Source organism: Triturus cristatus, unplaced genomic scaffold, assembly GCF_964204655.1.
Source record: "Triturus cristatus unplaced genomic scaffold, aTriCri1.1 SCAFFOLD_105, whole genome shotgun sequence".
NCBI classification, from domain to species: Eukaryota; Metazoa; Chordata; class Amphibia; order Caudata; family Salamandridae; genus Triturus; species Triturus cristatus.
In genome coordinates this window covers 1150297-1170002 of record NW_028187897.1, presented here as the reverse complement: position 1 = coordinate 1170002, position 19706 = coordinate 1150297, and positions in this window count along the sequence as shown.

Genomic DNA, 19706 nt, shown 5'->3' with positions numbered 1-19706 from the left:
ACACTACGAAAGCCTGCTGAGCCACCTTTCTCTTTCGTTTCGAATAACCAGATTTGTGTACTCGAATTCTCTTCATTTTGCTTGCAATGCAGCGGGCGAGGCTAGCAGTGGGTAGGGAAAAAAAAGAAGACAATCAGCAGTGGCGGCTGCTGAAAGATTTTGATGTGTCATTTTTATTTTCTTGCAAAAACAACAGTTGATGGACAGAATGCAGAACAATGTCATACATTCACCCCAGTACAGAGATCTGGGCCTAAATCCATCATTTCTTTGCTCACCACACCACTCCAGTTCAGACATGGCCATATGCAAATCAGCCTTGACCCTGTGCCTCATGGGAACAGTCCAACCCGAACTGCCAAGCCATGTCTTCCCTGGACTACACAGTGAAGGACCAGCATACCTTAATGAACGAGTGAAGTTCCACCAACCTACCAGGAAAATATGTTCCAGAACCATCTCCCTAGCAGCCACCCAATGCAGCCGCTGATAAAACAGTGGAGGCCGCTACTTCTCCCACCTGGCAGTGAAGACCTGAAAACCCTCCCCCTGCACCTCAGAGCCTCACCATCACTCCAGCAGTTCAGGAAGGACCACAAGACCTCGCTGTTCAACCAACAAGCAGCATGATCCAGCAGCATGAATCCCACACCGCCTCGAGACCCTTATGTGTGAAGCAGCTGAGCTTTACAAACCCTGACTGATTGATAGTAATTACCCTTCCCACTACATGTATGACACATTATGAGGACTAGCCACATATGGAAGGTTTATTTGAAGAGTGTTATAAAACTATAGGGTAGATCATGTGACTTGGCATACAAGGTCTGTTTTCTCAGTCCACTGAGAACAGTTGAGCCTGGAGAATAGTTCATGATCTATTTGGGAAGTGACCTTAGCAGGAAGAGAGTAAGCTACCTTGAAATCATGGCACACAGAGACCTGTCTCAGTACGTCACTAACTGAACCTGAAGACAGCCTACAGGTAACCAAAGACTCGTCCACTTTACCACATTGTCGAAAGACAAAATACAATATATTTAATTAAGGTTTCTTGTATAGTGCCATATTCCAGCAACCAGTTCTGCTCGCTTTCAGAGCACCTATTAAACAAGGATTAATTACAGTGAGTCCTAAGGCTATGAAAAGGCACTAGAGGTTCACTGAAGCAAAATTAATGTGCAAGGAACATCCAGTCAGGAGACAACTTTCAAGCAGACGTGCAAATCACTAGCACAGCGTACCAACGACCCCATGGGCCGTGGCATAAGCAAGGAAAATGGCCCCTTTGGCTGCTGCTCAGGAAGTAAAATATAGCAATTATCAGGGTTCAATGGACCCCTGAGGGTTTTGGGTCTCAGTACCACTGTACTTGCTGAACCAATGGTAACTATGCCCCTAGTATGGACAGAGAAGGCTGCTTCACCAATTGCAAACTGAGGACTAGTTAAACTAGTTTTCTCTGCTAGTCACATGACAAGCACTGGAATGTAATTAAAGAAATGATCAAGAAGCCAGTCTCCTACCAAGGTCTCTGCAAAAGGGCATTAGATTGAGTTAACATGGGTAGGCACTGCCATCCTATTCCAGGCGTCCATCCATAGGTGCTTGCATTTCATGTCTGCCTCAACACCATATAAACAGACATAACCAAATGCCAAGTACATTCGAACACTCGATGTTTTAAAAGATTTGTGCAGGCAGATCCACTCATTAGATCACAAGTATCAGCTTCATACTCTGTTTTCATGATTGTTGATAAGTAATTGTAATCATTTTAATGAATCCTTAACATTACGTCTAACACCTCGTACCCTGCTCTCCTCTTCCCCCCCAATACGACGTGCCTCCCAAGTTACACCTCCAAAAGTCACCATGCCTCCCCTCAGCCACAGGAAAAAACACTGCCCCTGCACTCCTGACTCACTCTTCCCTCAACATACAGCGCCGATCTGTACCACTCCCTACCCCTGGCATACGGAGACCACCTCTCCGACCCGCGCCCTCTCAGAGATGAATCGTGAGAGAGAGGCTCTCTCTCACGATTCATCATGCCCTCCCTTCCCATGACCACCAGAATACCTCCAGCTCGCCACCTCACATGGCTTACCTCCACCCAGACCCAAAGAACACACCATCTACAATAACATCCTCACCCAACCTTCCCCACGCCTCCGGCTCCTCACCCCCACGGGCTGGGATACATTCCTACGCCTGATCTGCCCTCCTCCCCAGGGCTCCCCACACCCTCGTCCAATGGCTCACCTTCCCTCGGGTTCACTCTGCAGTGGCACACGCTGACCTCCTCACTCCCCCTCCCCATGCCCTGACCCTCGGGCTGCTCACCTCGCAGCTGGCACCAAAGGTTGCACACTGGCATGCTATCCTCTGCAAGGCGGCCTTTCTTGCCCAGGGTCTCTAGGCGCGCCGGTGCATGGCCTCGGCCGGTCTCGGTGCTGCTCGCTGCACGCCGGGCACGGGTGCTGCCACCCCTCCTGCCGCCAGTGATGCGTGGTGCTTCTGTAACCCCTTCGCTGCGGGACTCACGGGCACTGCGCATGCGCGTGCATGCGAGCCTCCGGAGGTGCCAGATCTGGACTATTAAAACAAGCTCGATTCTCCTGGAAAAAAAGTTCTAAACAAGCACAAGACCTACCAGAAGAGCCCGAAACAAGGCCAACCCCACACAAAGATGAGACTGGGTTAGAAAGGAAAAGAGTATAAGAACAACCATTCAGCGTGCATCACATTGGATTTAGCACGCCTCAGTCGTTCATGCGCCAAATCCCTGCCCGGGGCCACCACGAATATGTATTGTATCCGTGGTGGCCCCTGGGGGGTTTGGTGGCCCTGTGCAGGTGCACAGCTTGCACATGCCTAAGGCCGCCCCTGATAAGATCCCCGTGCGTCGGAAGGACTGGGGGAGAAGAAGATAACTAAAACGGATGCCCACCATGGAGAATAAACGTGATATAGCCAAACCTTCCAGGAGCCGAGATGGGACACAAGATGGCACCACAAAACGGAACCCACGGAACCACAAGCAATGAGAGCCCAAGACAGAGAGCAGCGGAGATCAGCGGAGCGCCCCCACCCGCAGTGACTGCCCGTCAACAAAAGGACAGATAAGAACAACACCCCCGCAGCACCCCCACAACGTGCCAGCCTATCCCTTCGGCAGGGGAGGCACAAGCGCAGCTCACGCTGCAAACCCGTTAGCGAGAGCGCAGATGTGTACAGCAGCTGTGGTTGCACAGAGGGGGACAGCGCGGCAATCAGCCAGACAAAGTGGCATTAACAAACCCAGTGCGACCAACCAGCCGTAACCAAGCTGGATAAAACCGAAACTGAATCCCAAACAGACTCACTCCAGAGACGAGGCTGCCATCTTAGGGGTGGTGCCGCCGCATCCCGAATCACGGTCTGCGGAGCTGATCAGAAAACCCTGAACCCATGGTAACCCAAGCAATTAAAGGCCAAGACAGAGAGCAGTGGAGTGCCCCCATTCGCAGTGACTGCCCGTCAGCGAGGGACAGATAAGAACAGTGCCCCGCAGCTCCCCCGCAACGCTCCAGCTTAAGCAGGCTAAAATCTTATCCACCCGGCAGAGGAGATACAAGCGCGTAAGCGAAAGCGCATAGGAGAAGATTGGCAGCAGTTGCACAGCGGGACACTAACGAAGGCAGTGCAATAAATCAGCGGTAACCAATCCGGGATAAAAACGAAACTGAAACCCTAAACGGACTCACCCAGAGACGAGACCACCATCCTGGGGGCGGTTGCCACTGCATTCCAAATCACGGTCTGCCACAACGCGCCAGCTCAAGCGTGCTAAAGTCTTTTCCATCCGCCAGAGGAGGTAAAAGCACGTAAGCGAGAGCGCATATGAGAAGAACAGCGGGGCGCTAACGAAGCTAGCGAAATCAACCAGCTGTAAAAAAGAAACTGAAACCCAAAACGGACTCACGAGGCCGCCATCTTAGGGGGGGTTGCCACCACACTCCTAATCGCGCTCTGCCGCTCTGCTCAGAGAACCCGGATTTGGAGCAGCGAGAGCTGAGGAGACCTTTACAACCCACAGGAAACACGCAAAAGGGATACTACATATATGTGGGGCTGTATACCACCGGAAGTACGCCACGCTGTCACGAGACGACAGACAGACCACACGGCGTTAGCGGGAAGACGACCACCGACTCCACACGTGTCAGCCAACAAGGTAAAGAGCGCTAAAGCCCACCGGGTCGGCCTTCTCAAGTGTGCTGTGGAGGTCAAGCAGAGCCGAAATAGAAGGAGGGAAGCAGAAGAGCACCCCAAACAGACGCACGCTACACATATATCTGCCAGCTTAGGTGTGGGGGGGCCTCTCCACAGTGACCCACGAGCAACTTTTGAAGAGGAGGAAGGGATGTCCTATATTATTATTATCGCGAAGCCCTGAGCCCCATTCCGTGTGACAGGACAACCCTGTGGCAGCGGGAGGCACGGACGGAAAGGTCTGGCGGGCCAACCACAGGCCACAGTGCAAGTAGTCTAAGGAGCCCCCACCGCTACAAACCAGTGCACGAAAGGGACAGTAGAGCAGCTGGACTCGGCGAGCACTTCCCGGCGATCAATCGTGGGGTCAACAAGGCCACACAGCAGACCGCACACAAACAGCGCAAGGAGCCGTAACGAGATCCGAGCATAAAGAACAAGGGCGTTAACCTCCTGGAAGGCACACAGATTGGATTGGATAGAGCTGCGCCAGCAACTAGGGCTACCGACTAGAGCCCGCCGATAACCAATCACCCAAAGGTTAACTGGGAGGTAGCAACCCTGTGAGCCACTTGTGTGGGGTAGGAAAAGCTGAATAACCGTGGAGCCCAAACAGCGGAACTACACACAAAGGAAGACAACTCAGGATCATGGAACTCTGCTCGCGACCCCATGCATTAAAAGGAGATTTGGCCTACAACAAGTGAAGAGAGGACTAGAAACATGGCGGGGAGCAAGGCAAGACTCCAACAGCAACTAAAAAAGAACAAAGTTGAGCCCACGCTAACAGACTCCCCTATTAAGCAGAAACCGGACATTAGCAGCACACTAGAAATGATCCTAAAGAAACTGGCAGATGTTCATGACCTGACCAAGTCCACAAAACAGACCACAGACGCAATAAAACTAGAACTGGCAGCAGTGAGGGTGGACATGCATACTACCAACAACAGACTATCTGTAGTGGAACAGAGAATAAGTGACAGAGGATGCAGACCTACTGGTAAACAAAGAACAAAAAATCTTAACCAAAGCCACAGCAACACTCCAGAAACAAACGGCAGAGCTCGAAGACCGAAACCGAAGTGGGAACATAAGAGTCCTAGGGGGCAGAAGATAAAGCGGGATCTTGCCTGTCTTTTCTTGTGGACATGATAACAAAAATCACTAACCTCAAACTCGACCACCGCCTTCGAGCTGGATAGAGCCCACAGAGTACCTACCTTTAGATCCTCAACAAAGAGCGGGGCTTGCCCAATAATATGCAAACCGCTGAGAGCACAACACAAAGAAGCCATTTTCAACTGCACACGGAAAAACCACCAGATCATGTGGAATGGCCACAAGATAATTCTCACACAGGACTACTCCAAGCCCACAGTGGACATTAGGAAGGGCTTCCTGTCCCTGCGAGAAAAACTGAGGAAGAAAAACATACTGTTCTCATTCATCGGACCAACAAGATTCAGGATAACCGACAATGGCAGCTTGCACGTCTTCGAGGATCCAAAAGAGCTAGGCAGATACCTGGATGGCCCAGCAGCACAAGGTATGGAGACCTCCCAAGCAGGCACCAGCAAAAGAAGAGCCTCACCGGAGCTGAGAGTGGAGTGAGCAAGCTGGAAATCATTAAGGTTACCGTAATGCACGATTAAAGCAACCACAAACTACCTCATAAGCTATCTAGAAGTTAACCAACAGGCCATAACCACATATCTACCTCAAGAGACTACAAGATTAGGTACGGCACAAATACCAAGTAAAACTCGCCAGGAACTTACTCCCTCATCAAGCTAGGGGTCCAACATCTGCCATCATGAAAAAACTCTCAATCCCCATGTCTGCAGCCACTTGAAGCAGCAATTAATGCAAGTTGCACAAAATATACACTATCACCATATCCTTTTGTTAACCAGGCATTTTGGGATCCGCAAGAGGTTACGGGAAGGGGAGAGGAGGTGAAAACCTTTCAGTGACCTAGACAATGTGAAGAAACTGTAAAAAAAGGACTCTAAGATCGCATATTTCCCTTTTCCTTTTTACTAATCATCCAGGGAACCGCAAGAGGACATGAGTAGGGGGGGGTGGGACCTAGCACTGACCTATGCGCGGCGAAGAGACTGTAAAAATAGACGCTGAGATCGTACACTGGGGTACGGCAATAAACAGAACGGTATCTAACAACTCCCAGGGAGACAGAATGGCGACCTTGTCATCGCACGTTCAACATATGATGTTTTGTTGTAGAGGGGGGAGGGAAGGGAGGGGGGAGAGGGGGAGGGAAGAAGGGGGGAGGGTCACCTCTATCATCTTATTTCTTTTTCACTACTATTCCTTCACTTTTATATCTTCACATTCACTTACAAGAAGTCACACTCTGACCCGTATAGAATCCGAGGTAGACACGGGACAGACACCTGACCAACAACAGATAACTGAGCCTAACTGGGGGGAAGGAATCGCAACAAAGTAGAGCTGGGACCGCAGATTGGAACCACCAGACGTCACCCGCTATTGATAATGGCCCCCACCAATAAACTTATCCTGGCGTCTGACCTAAAAATAGTATCCCTCAATGTCAAGGGGCTAAACCACCCAGTCAAGAGCAAGAAAATACTCTACTATCTTACTAAGAGTAAAGGGGATGTGGTCCTGGTACAAGAAACCAAATTGTCCCTCGAAGATCTCAAACTAGTAAAAGCCAACTGGATTTCAAAGGTGGCATGCTCCCCTGCAGAAGGGAAGAAACGGGGAGTAATTACGCTGATATCTAGAAACTCCAACCTGACAATGGAATCACAATACCACAACGAGGTAGGAAGACTCTTATTAACACACTTGAGAAGAGGGGAGGAACACATCCATGTCTCCAACATTTACGGCCCTAACATTGACGACCCCGCATTCTGGGAGGGCGTAGCACATAAACTGGTCAGCTTACCACAGGATGGTGGCAGGGGACTTTAACATGCTTCTAGACCATATACTGGACAGACAATCAAACTGCGACTCCCAGCCCACAAAAGCACACTCCACGCTAAAAAGCATCTGCGCCAAACTCAACCTCAAGGACCCATGGCGACTCCAGCACCCTGACACTAGGGATTACACCTTTTACTCCACCCCATACAACTCATACAGCAGGATAGATTACATTCTCATCACAAGCCCACACACACCTCTGATAGAACACACGGATATAGCGCCGAGACTAGTGTCAGACCACTCATGCATCAGCCTAAAGCTGAGTGGGTGCCACAACAAAGAAATCCCCCGAAGGTGGCGCTTTAATAGTGACGTCTTGTCAGACCCAGTAAACAAAAAAAAGATAGAGGAGGCCATAAATGAATAACTTAGACACAACAACACACCGGACACTGGACCAACTACCCTTTGGGATGCACTCAAGGCGACAGTCAGAGGCACAATAATCGAAATTAAATCCAAAATCAACAAAACCACTAACCTGCACCTGGCCCAGCTTGAGCAAGACATTAAGAAACTAGAAGCAGCCCACATCAGCGCCACGCACGACTCTACTATCCTATGTGAACTAACCAGCAAGAAATATGAATTTAACAAAATCCTGGGTGAAAGAGCCGGTCTATGGATCAACAAATACAAGGCCATAAACCTCTGCGAGGCTAACAGGGCAGGGAAACACCTAGCCTCTTTCCTAAAACATAAACGTAATCAATTTCCCATCTCATCCATCACAGACTCACACAACAAAACCCATACAAGGCACAAGGACATTTTAAAGACCTTCCAAGAGTTCTACCAGGAACTCTACAAAAACGACCAGAGCTTTGACCTGGAGGCGTGCACAAAATATCTCAGGAGACTCGACCTCCCCAAACTATCCAAAGTAGAAATACAGAGGCTAGGATAAGAAATTAGCACAGCAGAGATCGTAACGGCGGTCAAGTCAATGAAGGACAACAAAGCCACAGGCCCGGACGGTTACACAACAGCTTTTTACAAGTCCTTTCTAGATCAACTGAAACCCACCATAAAAAGAGTGTTCAACCACTGTGCGGAGGATGGGCTGGTTTCACAATCTATGTCAGAGGCCAATATAGTTGTCATACCAAAAGAAGACAAGGATGAACTACTGCCCAAGAACTATAGGCCCATTTCCTTAATCAATGTAGACTGCAAATTCTACGCGAAAATCCTGGAAACAAGATTAAATCCTGTCCTACCCAGCTTAATAAGCAGCTCACAAGTAGGCTTCCTAAAGACCTGTATGTCTTGCGACAACACCAGACTCCTCTGCCACATTCTAGAACACACCTCTAAACTGACAGAGCTAGCGGTGGCTATCGCCCTTGATGCCGAGAAGGCCTTCGACAGAGTCTCTTGGGCCTTCCTCGAGCAATGCATGCAGTCATTCAACCTAGGGGAAGGGTACATTAGGAAAGTGATGGCATTGTATGGGGACCCAAAAGCACGCATAGTTATTAATGGCTCTCTCTCTGAACCTCTCACGCTGCAACGCGGCACCAGACAAGGTTGCCCGCTGTTTCCCTCACTCTTTCTGTTGGCCCTAGAACCACTGATTAGCGATATCAAGACTAATGCCGAAATAAAGGGGATCAACATAAAGGACGTGGAAATTAAATTAGCCGCCTATGCGGATGACATTCTTATCGTGACAGAGCAACCTAAGACCTTTATTGCGGCCCTGATTGAATCCATAGAATTATACTCAGTACACTCAGGATATAAGCTCAACAGGGACAAATCAGAGTGCAAACCCCTCAACATCCACACCTCTAGGGACTCCCTGGGAGGGTCGGGCCTGACTTGGCAAACAGGGTTCATCAAATACCTGGGGATCCACTTTGGTAATGACCTCATGACCACATTAAACCAAAATGAGAAGCTATTAGAAAAAATAAGGAAATTCCTAGAGTCCTGGTCCCCCAAATTTATAACATGGTGGGGCAGAATAGAGACAATCAGGATGATGATTACGCCAATGATCAACTACCTGGTGAGCATGCTACTCCTACTACTCACGGACGACTTCCTCCGCAATGTGGATAAACTAATAAGTAACTTCCTATGGCGGGGTAAAAAAGCACGCATTAGTATTAAAAAACTAAGACAGGGGGGCGTGGTCTCGCCGGGAATGGAGTGAGACGCGAGCCGTTACCGCTCCGGGCCGCCGCTGCAATCATCCGCCTCAAACAGCGGTGTGACGGCGGAAGCTGGACCCGGACTGAAGCTCCTGGAGGGCGGAACACTGAGGGCAGCGGACTGAGGGGTCGGTGATAGCACGGACGCCATTCCACATCGCAAAGACGGAGAGTCTGGTGCCGGCCGCACTATCCGCCATTTTGTCTACCTCCGACCTGCGCGCCCGGCGCCTGGCGACACCCGGGCAGGGGAGGAACAGTGCTGCCGGCTGTCGGGGAGGCTTCGCCTAGAGGGTCCCTGCGGCTGCGGACCCCGGACTGCAGGAGCTGTGGGGCCTTGGGACCCCGAGAACGGAGCGGCAGCCGCCATCTTCTGCGTCCAGACCTGGTAGGCCGGGAACTCCTGGGGGCGCTGGGAAGTTGTCGCGGGCCGGAGCGACAGCGCTGACAGGTGGAGGCCGTGGACGGCGCTGGGTGGAGGAGGCAGCTCGGAGTGGAGGGACGTAAGCAGTGGCCTCCGGAGGGTGTCGCCTGGCTGGTGTGATCGGGTGCAGGGAGAAAGAAGAGCGCCTGCAGCCATTTTGTGTGCTGGAGCGAGTGGGGCCTGGCGGAGAGGATAGACCAAGAGGCAGCTTGGTGAGCGAGGCGACTGGGGGAGAGCATCGCTCCTGGTGTGCCCGGATCCCGGCGGACTGTTGTCTGCTGACCGCATGCCCCCCACCCTGTGCAGGCGGTGAGAACTATCCTGCGCCCCCCCTACCTGCACCCCCCGGCCACGAGGCGGCAAGCTGGTTCTGGGTTGGTACGGGGTTCCTGCTACACCTCACCCTGGGGACCTACTGGGGACCTGCGCCCACCAGTACACGATCAGGAACGGGGGCTGACAAGCGAGCTGCCAGAGCGGTGCGGAGCAGATACCGACACCTCGCGGAGGGCCATACCGCAGGAGGCGGCAGCCATTTCCAGCACAGTGAGCCACCCCTGGGATTTGCTTTGAGGGCCCCTGAACCAGCACCAACATCGCCGTGTTGGCGACCTGACTTGAGGCCTAGTGGGGGCTCACAGGAGGGCGCCTGGACTTGGGGCACTGCTAACACGACCTGCTTGGGACAAGAGGGAGCAGTGCAGGCCTTCGAGAGCGGAGAGGGGCCTGGCACCACACAGCACGAGCCTCCTGCGAGCCGGGAGGCACAGGTCCGGTGTTGGCAGCGGGTCCCGCGGGGGAGTACACTTAGAAAGACTAAACTGGTGGACCCTCGCCTGGGCCTTACATGACCTATAGTGGATGACCAGTGGCGGAGCTACCCTGAACCGTGGCTTGGCCTGCAGGAGGGAAGAGGCTTTGGATGCTCCACCGCACGCAATCTGGGCTGTTGACTGCCTCTGGCTTCCCTGGGGTGTGGAGCCCTCTTTGGGGGTGAGGTTCCCCTGCCCTACGGGGGTGGGGGTGAGCCCCGGATCCTGGCCCTGCTGGCCGCCCATCCGTGGCCCCGCCGGTAGATCGTGATTAGAGTGGCGATTCGTTGAGTGCTGGGGCGCCCCCACTGCATCCTCCTCGATGGACTGAGTTGGTGGGGCCGGGGATGTGGGGCTAGCGGAGCCGGGGATACTCCTGGAGGCCATGTTGAGTGCTTGGCGGTTCTGAGCAATGCTGTAGACCGGGGTCTTGCCGCATCCCCTCTTCCTGTGAGGAGCTTGACTACCTTAGCCTCGTCTCTGCAGCGCTGTTTCTGGAGGGCCTTCTGGAACACAGCGCCCTGGGCCACTGATTAATTGGCTGGGTGTCCACTACCACTCCTGGGTTCCGTGGCTGGGAGGCCCGAGCATTGCGCTGAGTGGGCGATCGAGGGAACCAGGGTTATCGCTCCTCCTCACTGAGAGACTGACCTCCGGCGCTTTTGCAACATGACCCGCACGAAGCCAGGGAAAGAGCCGCCAGCGGCCCCCAAGAATGCTTCAGTCAAAGACTTGTGGAGCAAGCCGAGCGCAGCACTAACGGGCGCTGTGTCGTCGGGAGTTGGAACCTCTGCAGAACCGGTCACGCAGTCCTTCATGGCGTTGTTCATGCAGGAGCTTAAGACAGAAATTGGATCACTCCGCACGGAAGTCCAAGTGTGTGTTAAGGAGCTTCGGAGAGATGTGGGGGGACTGGGAGGCCGAGTGGACGACTTGGAGAAGACCTTGGATGCTCGCACAGAGGACCAAGAACACTTATGGCAGCGGCTTGCAACTTTGGAAGAACAACATGTCGAGCTTCAGATTAAACAGGAGGATTTGGAAAATAGGGGGCGCCGAACAACATACGCATAAGGGGGGTACCAATTGGAGCAGAAGGAGCGAATATAATGTCATTTGTGGCAGACCTGCTTCATGACATCCGAGGAGATAATGATGCTTCACCACCCACTCTGGACCGTGCACATAGGGTCTCGGGACCAACTGGGAGGCCGGGACTTATCCCTGATATTTTGACACGGGTCCATTTCTTTGTCGAAAAAGAAGCCATCCTTAAAGCGGCTAGAGATAAACCTGAAATACTCTGCGGGGGTAAGCCTATTCAGTTGTTTCAAGACCTGGCCCCCACGACTCTCCGGCGCCGGAGGGATTTCCGACCCATTACGGACAAACTGCGGGAACTCAACATCCGTTATCAATGGGCCCACCCCTTCGCCCTCATATTTCAGTGGGAATCCAAGCGCCGTGTAGTGAGATCCTACCGAGAGGCGGCTCAACTGCTTCAAATCCCGGATACCCCACCGGCCAGCTCCTCGCGGCGCTCTGCCAACCTCAGAGTCCCGCTGAAACCGCAGTGGTCCACGGTGCGCCACCCTAGGCACCCCTCCTCACTCGATGGAAGCAGATCCTCCCGAGACAAGCAAGATATCATAGAACACATAAAATCCCTGGAGGGTGGCCCGTCGCCGTCTGGATCGCAGGCGTCTGCTCCCAAATAAATTCTCTTGCTGAGGAGCATCCTACCTGATGACAGCTTTGGGGCTGGGATGGCTGTTGGCATGGTCAGCCTGCGGCCGCCTTGATTTCCCCCCCCGATGCCCTCGACGCCTCCCTTAGGGGTGCACCTTTGCTTACTCCTCGGCGCAACACCTGTACTGCTGAGGCGGTGGCCCGGAGCGGACCCTCGGCGTTATGGATTCATAGCTAAGCGATGACAAACCCCCACTCCTATTTCTGGGAGAGTGACATCTCCGGGACAGCCTGTGCTGTTGTGCCTAGCTACTCCCTAGTCTGGAATAGGTTCTGTTGGCCATGTTGGCCGATCCAATGTTCTAGTTGTTTTCCCTGCTCCTATCCATTTCCCTCTCTTTCCCATCCCTCAGTATCCTCTTGGCGGTGGGGACTTGTAAACAGGTGGAACAGCCGCATGGGGGCAGCCCCACTAGTGGTTCTGCGAAAATGACTACTGCACCTTCCTGGAAGATCATCTCCCTTAATGTGAAAGGGCTCAACTCACCCAACAAGAGACGCCAAATATGGCGGTATCTGCTACTACAGAGCCCTGATATAATCCTCCTCCAAGTGACCCATCTTCTCAAGTCTGATGTGGCTCGGATGGCACACCCACGCTTCCCCATCAGTTCTGGTCCTCGGCGGCCACCAAGACAGCGGGGGTAGCTATCCTTTGCAAGGTGGGGATACTTCAAGGGGATACTAAAGTCCTTAGAGATGCTGAGGGTCGGTTTTTGCGGGTAGAGGTCCGGAGAGGGCACCGCACACTCACTCTGCGTAATATATATGCCCCCAACCAGGGTCAGGATGCCTTCTTGCGCAGGATAATCAGGGAACACCTTGAGCCGGTGAACTCAGACCTCATAGTCGGAGGAGACTTCAACTTGGTATGGGATGCGGAGCTGGACCGTTGTGGGGGCGCTTTTCATGGGGTGGGGGCCATGTCTGCGGCAGTGAAGAAATCCCTAGCCGCCTTAAACCTGGTCGACATCTGGCGGTATCATTCTCCGGGGCTGCGAGACTATACCTTTTACTCCCATGTACACCGCTCCTACTCTCGCATAGACCTTCTCCTCGTGTCGCACTCTTTGTTCAAAGACACCATTTCGGTGTCTCACTCTAACATTTCGATCTCCGATCACGCCCATGTGGAGCTGCTCCTACGGGAGTGTTCCACCCACCCGACACGGTTGAGCCGATGGCGATTTCCGGACCACGTTCTTCGAGACCCGGTAGATAGGGAGGAAATTCAGGCGGCCATCCTGGCATATTTTGAAGACAATGATTTACCGAGGACTCCCCTCCCCCTCCTATGGGACGCTTTCAAAGCCACGATACGAGGTACTCTCACAGCTATAGCTGTCACTAGGGCGCATGAGGCCCAGCTCTACGAGACCAAACTTGTGCGCGAAATTAAGACGCTTGAGAAGATGGATCAGGAGCGCCCGCTGGCGACGCACAAGCGACGCCTAGCCGTCCTTCGAGGCCAGCTCCGTGCGCATAGAACTAACAAGGCTGAACACGCCCTGCTTGAGCTCAAGCAGCACTACTACGAAGGTGGCGACAAGGTAGGCACTGTCCTAGCGCGGCACTTGCGAACACGGGCAGCCAAAGCCCATATCGCAAAACTGCAGAAGGCAGACGGGTCATGGGCTATTGCGGAATCGGCAAAGCTCCAAACGTTTCGTGACTACTATGCGACTCTATATGCTAGCGATCCGCCCGCAGCGGATCTGATCTCTGATGCCATAGACGCATGTAACTGGGAACCGCTGAGCGAGCGCCACTCTGAGCTTCTGGAGGAATCTATCACCCGGGCAGAAATAGCTGGTGCCCTGCAAGATCTCCCGCTCGCCAAAACGCCTGGCCCGGACGGGCTCCCGGTGTTGTTCTATCGCGCCTTCCTGCCGCAATTACAGCCGTATCTCTTGCGTCTCTTCAACTCGTTCGCGGAGTCGGTTGGGCCCTCATCAGACATGGCAATGGCCGAAATAGCCCTCATCCCGAAACCCGGGAAGGATCATACACTTTGCTCCTCTTATCGGCCCATTGCCCTGTTAAATACGGACTTAAAACTGTACACTAAAATTCTTGCTAAACGGCTTAGTGCCCACTTACCTAACCTCATTGAGCCCGACCAGGTGGGGTTTATACATCAACGTCAGGGCGCGTACAACGTGCGCCGAATAGCGCATATTGTTGGGAAGGCTAAACATTGGGGAATACCGGCCTGCCTACTATCACTTGATGCTGAAAAAGCATTCAATCGGGTGGACTCCACTTTCCTCCGGGCAGTCCTGCGGAAAGTGGGTTTGGGCCCTAAGATGGTGGCGCGTATTATGGATCCCTATATCTCACCGGTGGCCAGGGTGCGAGTCAACGGCCAGCTCACACAGCCTCTCCCCATCTGCAGGGGCACTCGGCAGGGCTGCCCCCTGTCGCCCTTGTTGTTCGCCCTCGTGGTGGAACCCCTTGCCATTATGATACGTCGGTCCCCTGATATCTGCGGTATCTCTCTCCGCGGCGTAGAGCATAAGATCGCTCTCTTCGCGGACGATCTTCTTCTCACTCTTTCCGATCCCTTACACTCGCTGCCGGCGGTGCACTCGTTGCTCCAAACCTATGAACGCGCCTCCGGGCTTAAAATCAATCACGCGAAGTCCTGGGCCCTTAATATTACGATCCCGGATGGGGAGCTTACGGCGATCCAAGCTTCTGTTCCGTATCTATGGGCGAGCAAGTCGGTGCGATACCTGGGTCTTAACCTGACTCCGGACCTAACCACCTGGACGCAGGCCAACTGGCAGGAATACAAACTCTCAGTCCTGGCCGACTTAAGTGCATGGAAGGCCCTGCCACTTTCCTGGCTTGGCCGTCTCAACACGGTGAAAATGTCTATACTGCCGAAGATCCTCTATCTCTTTCAAACCTTGCCGACACCTATTCTGGAGCATCAAATCCAGGGGCTCCAACGCGAACTTGTCGCATTTGTATGGGGTGGGAAGAAACCACGCTTTTCTAATAAAATCCTGAAGCTCCCCCGGGATAGGGGCGGACTTGCCTGCCCTAATCTATTCGATTACTACTGGGCGTCACACCTCCGCTTTGTACTGGAATGGGGAGCGTGGGAGAGTGAAAAAGTGTGGTTTCACATGGATAGGGCAGTCACTTGTCGCCCGCTATGGGACCATGCTTGGCTGCCCCGGGAGGCACGCCATCGCAGCGCTTACATGGCTGTCCCTACCAAAACGGTCCTCGAAATTTGGGACAAGGTGGCAGTCCGCAGAGGCCTGACCACTTTCCTGTCCACGCACACCCCAATCACTCGAAATCTGCAGTTCCCACCAGCGTGTCGCCCACCCCACTTTGCGAACTGGACGGAAACAGGTTGCAGGACGATACGTGACCTATTCCTAGGTGAGCATCTTAAAACCTTTGCTCAATGCAAACAAGAGTTTGGGCTAACGGAGAAAGACAAGTTTCAGTATATACAGCTACGCCACTGGATACAGGGCTTTTCTTTGACGCAGGCAGCCACGCGGCCCTACACCCCGTTCGAGCAGCTGGCACGCACTTTCGGCACTTATAAGGGGCTGATCTCCCGCATATATAAGGTGCTCCAATATGCACAGCGCCCGGATCCTCACCCATGCCAACTGAGATGGCAAAACATTTCTGGCTCAGATGTTACCCCTTCCCAATGGGCACGGCTCTGGGGCGACATCCCCAAAATCTTACGTAGCATTCCCCAACAGGAGTCGGCTTACAAAGTGATGACCCAATGGTACTACACCCCCGCTAGACTTCAAAAAATGTTCCCTAAGGCATCCCCCCTATGCTGGCGTTGCACTCAAGCGCTGGGAGACTTCATACATATTTGGTGGACATGCCCTCTCCTGGCTACCTATTGGAAAGAGGTCCTTAGTCATATTAAAAAGGTGTTAGGGTATCCCCTGCCAGAGGATCCGCTTGTAGTTCTTTTGGGCCTTAGACCAGTAACCCTGCGAGCTATGACGGGCCGTGATCGACACCTTAGCCTCCACATGCTGGGTGCTGCAAAACAAACGGTGGCTCTTTATTGGAAGAAACCAGAAACGCCTTCCATAAATGTGTGGTTTACCCGCTTGTGGCATGTGGTGGCGATGGAGTTACTCACAGCACGTCTACACCTCCGAGATACCAAGTACAGGAAGCTCTGGAAGCCTTTGGTGGATCACCTGGGGCGACTGGAGCATGTTAGATTACAACCGCCACGACTCCGGGCCTTGAAGTTCTTTGACGATGTAGTAGGTCCTACAGACCCAGGGGGTTTCTGGAGACCTGCGGACGGTTTGCAGTTTACGCCCCTCGCAGCCACCCTCCCAGAAGAGAGGACCTTGACTCTGGAAGATTAAACTTACAGCCACCATCAGATAGCAATAGTGGGGCCAACACTCCTTCCCCCCCGCCATGCCTGCTTCCTTTGCCCCTGTACTCCCCCCTTCCCTTTCCCTCGCTCTGATCCCCCCCCAGTTGGTTGGTCACCTTCTTGTCAATCCTCGATGCAGGAACAGTAGCGGATAGCTCCAGCGTTGCCATAGCGTAGTGAGGACGGAGTGCTCAATATCCTGTTGTTATATTGTCATGACCTGCCTGCTGGTTGCTGAGCCACACAACGCCCTGTACGTCACTGACGAATGCTATTGTGCCTACACGGAACAAAATCTAGCCAATATAAACCTTTTTAAGCTGTACCTGTTGAAGAACACGAATGGGGCACAGTAGAGGGACCACTTCTGCGCTGCTCGTTCGGGCAGACATTGAACGTTGGGACACATTGCTTGATACGGCTGAACTATACACTATATAGGACGGAATAAATTCAGGTACAGCTAAGCCCTAATGAGAAATGTATAGAAACCAGGATACATGAGCTCTATAGGATAAGGGGTCATTGGCCCTTGGGGGCGCGATTGGTGAAGTTCAGTATGTTCAAGCTAACTTGGCAATGTTGCAACTGTATAAACATGTCTGCCAGGCAGGTGGATTAAGCAGGGCATAGTGTCTATAAGGCGGGAGATCCTGTTCATTGGTATCTGTACATGGGCCTGCTTTTTGGGTTTCAGAAAGACCTCGTTGTTCTCTTTTTTACGCCTCCGTCTTTGGAAATCTGAGGTTTTTTGCTGCCGGCCTATATGGTTGTAGGCGAATAAGCTGTGTAATGACACTGGCAAGACCTTTAAAATCAATAAAAGATGGTTACAAAAAAATAAAAATAAAAATAAGACAAGACAAACATTTGGTGGGGTTAAACCCAGCAGACTTTAGAACCTACCAAACGGCATTCTTGGCAAAGCAAGGAGCCTGCTGGCTGTCACTCCCGCAAGACTACACACCAGCATGGCTACTAGTGGAGCGAGCTATACTAAACAGCCTCAACCCGCTGGTGCTGCTGACAGCGAACAAACTCGCACACGCCTCTAGCCCAATCTTCAAAAACACAAAAATAGCCCTACTAAAAATAGAAAACAAAATGGAGAACAGTGTAAGGAACTCTAAATGGGAATTCCTCTGGGCCAACAGCAAGGTTAAATACAATGGTCAATGCCCAGTCTTTGACGCATGGATAGAGAAAGTCATCTCACACCCAGCTCAGCTAGAGGAAGAAGGCCAACCCAGCACGTTCGATACATTGAAAGATAGACACAAACTCCCGGCAATGGAGTTCTACAATTTCCTAAAAATCAAAACAGCCCTAACAAAAGCCAAACTTTCGCCAGCCATCCCGTCAATCATGCAGTATATGACAAAAATCAATAGAACAGGTCATCAAGTATCACACCTCTACAAACTACTCCGCCCAAACTCCACCAAACTTAACGACAAAACATCTAACTACTGGGTAAAACAAACCAATACCCCACTCAATGAGCAGGAGCTAGCTCTCCTCTGGGCCTCCCCCTCACGTAATAAAATTACGCCAACACTAGCACAAACAAAATTCTGGCTACTCCACAAGACCTTCTGAACCCCCGCTCGGTTGGCCTCGTTAGGCCTCAGAGAGAACGACCTGTGCAGGAACTGCGGCAGTGAAAAATGGGATCTAGCACACCTCATCTTCTACTGCCCAAAACTCAAAAAGTTCGGGGAGGAAATATTTGACTTCATAAAAAGGGCGCTGGGGTGTACACAAAGTCCATAAATCTCCTCCCTCACCACCGTATTCATAACCGCACGACTCCCTGCACTGCAGGACAGGGACCTTCTAGACCTACTATTGACTGCAGCAGTTAAATTGGTCCTGTCCAACTGGAAGGATACTGCTAGGACATCATACAAATGCTAGTTTAACTTGGTGACATACCTCAGAGGCGCAGATAGCACTGCCCTGCAAAACTCACCCTGGAGACCAGCTACTAGGGGGATGTGGAAGTCGCTAGACAGGCTCCTGGACTCCTATGAACCCCCGTGAGTCCACTTGGGACCCCCCCCCCCCCCCGGGAGAGATCGGCCCCCACACAGTGCTACAACCCCAGACTAGGCTCATAGTGAGTGAACACTTCTTGTACCCTACCTCTACTCTTTCTCTCCTTTCTTCTCTCTTCTTGCTATTCTGTCTCTAATTTTTCCAGCTAGTCAACGCAGGGGGGACCAGCTGGACGTGTACAAAACAGTATCATGTAATTTCTGTAATACCAACAAAGTTTATCTGGAAACCCTTAACAAAAATGCGAATGTACTTGTTTTGTAAAAAATAATAAAAATACTTTGAAATTAAAAAAAAGATAGTATTTTGAAGACAATTGAAGACATGGCTTTTCTGAAGTGGTATAATGCACGCCTACCTGATGTGCTAGTGCTGGAATCCCTCAATGAGGTAGCTGGACGCTTTATAAAACCAATACATAATAATAAATATAACCCTTTTCAACAATCCAGAGCAGTGGCGGCTGGTGATCTTTAAAAGTGGTGAGCGTAATCTTTAGCTCGAACTCTATTGAGTGAGCCTGTCTGTTTGGGGGCCTCACTCAGACCCACTCTGACTCACCTCATTCTGACTCGGTCTTATTCTGACTCACTCATTCGATTTCTCACTCATTCTCAGTTAGTCTAACTCAATCTCACTCAATTTCATTCATTCTCACTCAGCCCACTCACTCTCACTCAATCAATCTCACTCTGACTCACTCTTATTCATTCTCAGTCTTACTGAGTCCCACTCATTTTCACTTATTCTCAATAATCTTAGTCTGATTCTTTCAATCCTAATCACTCACCTAGTCTCAATCATTCTCAGTCATTCTTACTCAGTCTCACTGATTCTCACCTTGTCGCACTCATTGTGACTCATTCAGGCAG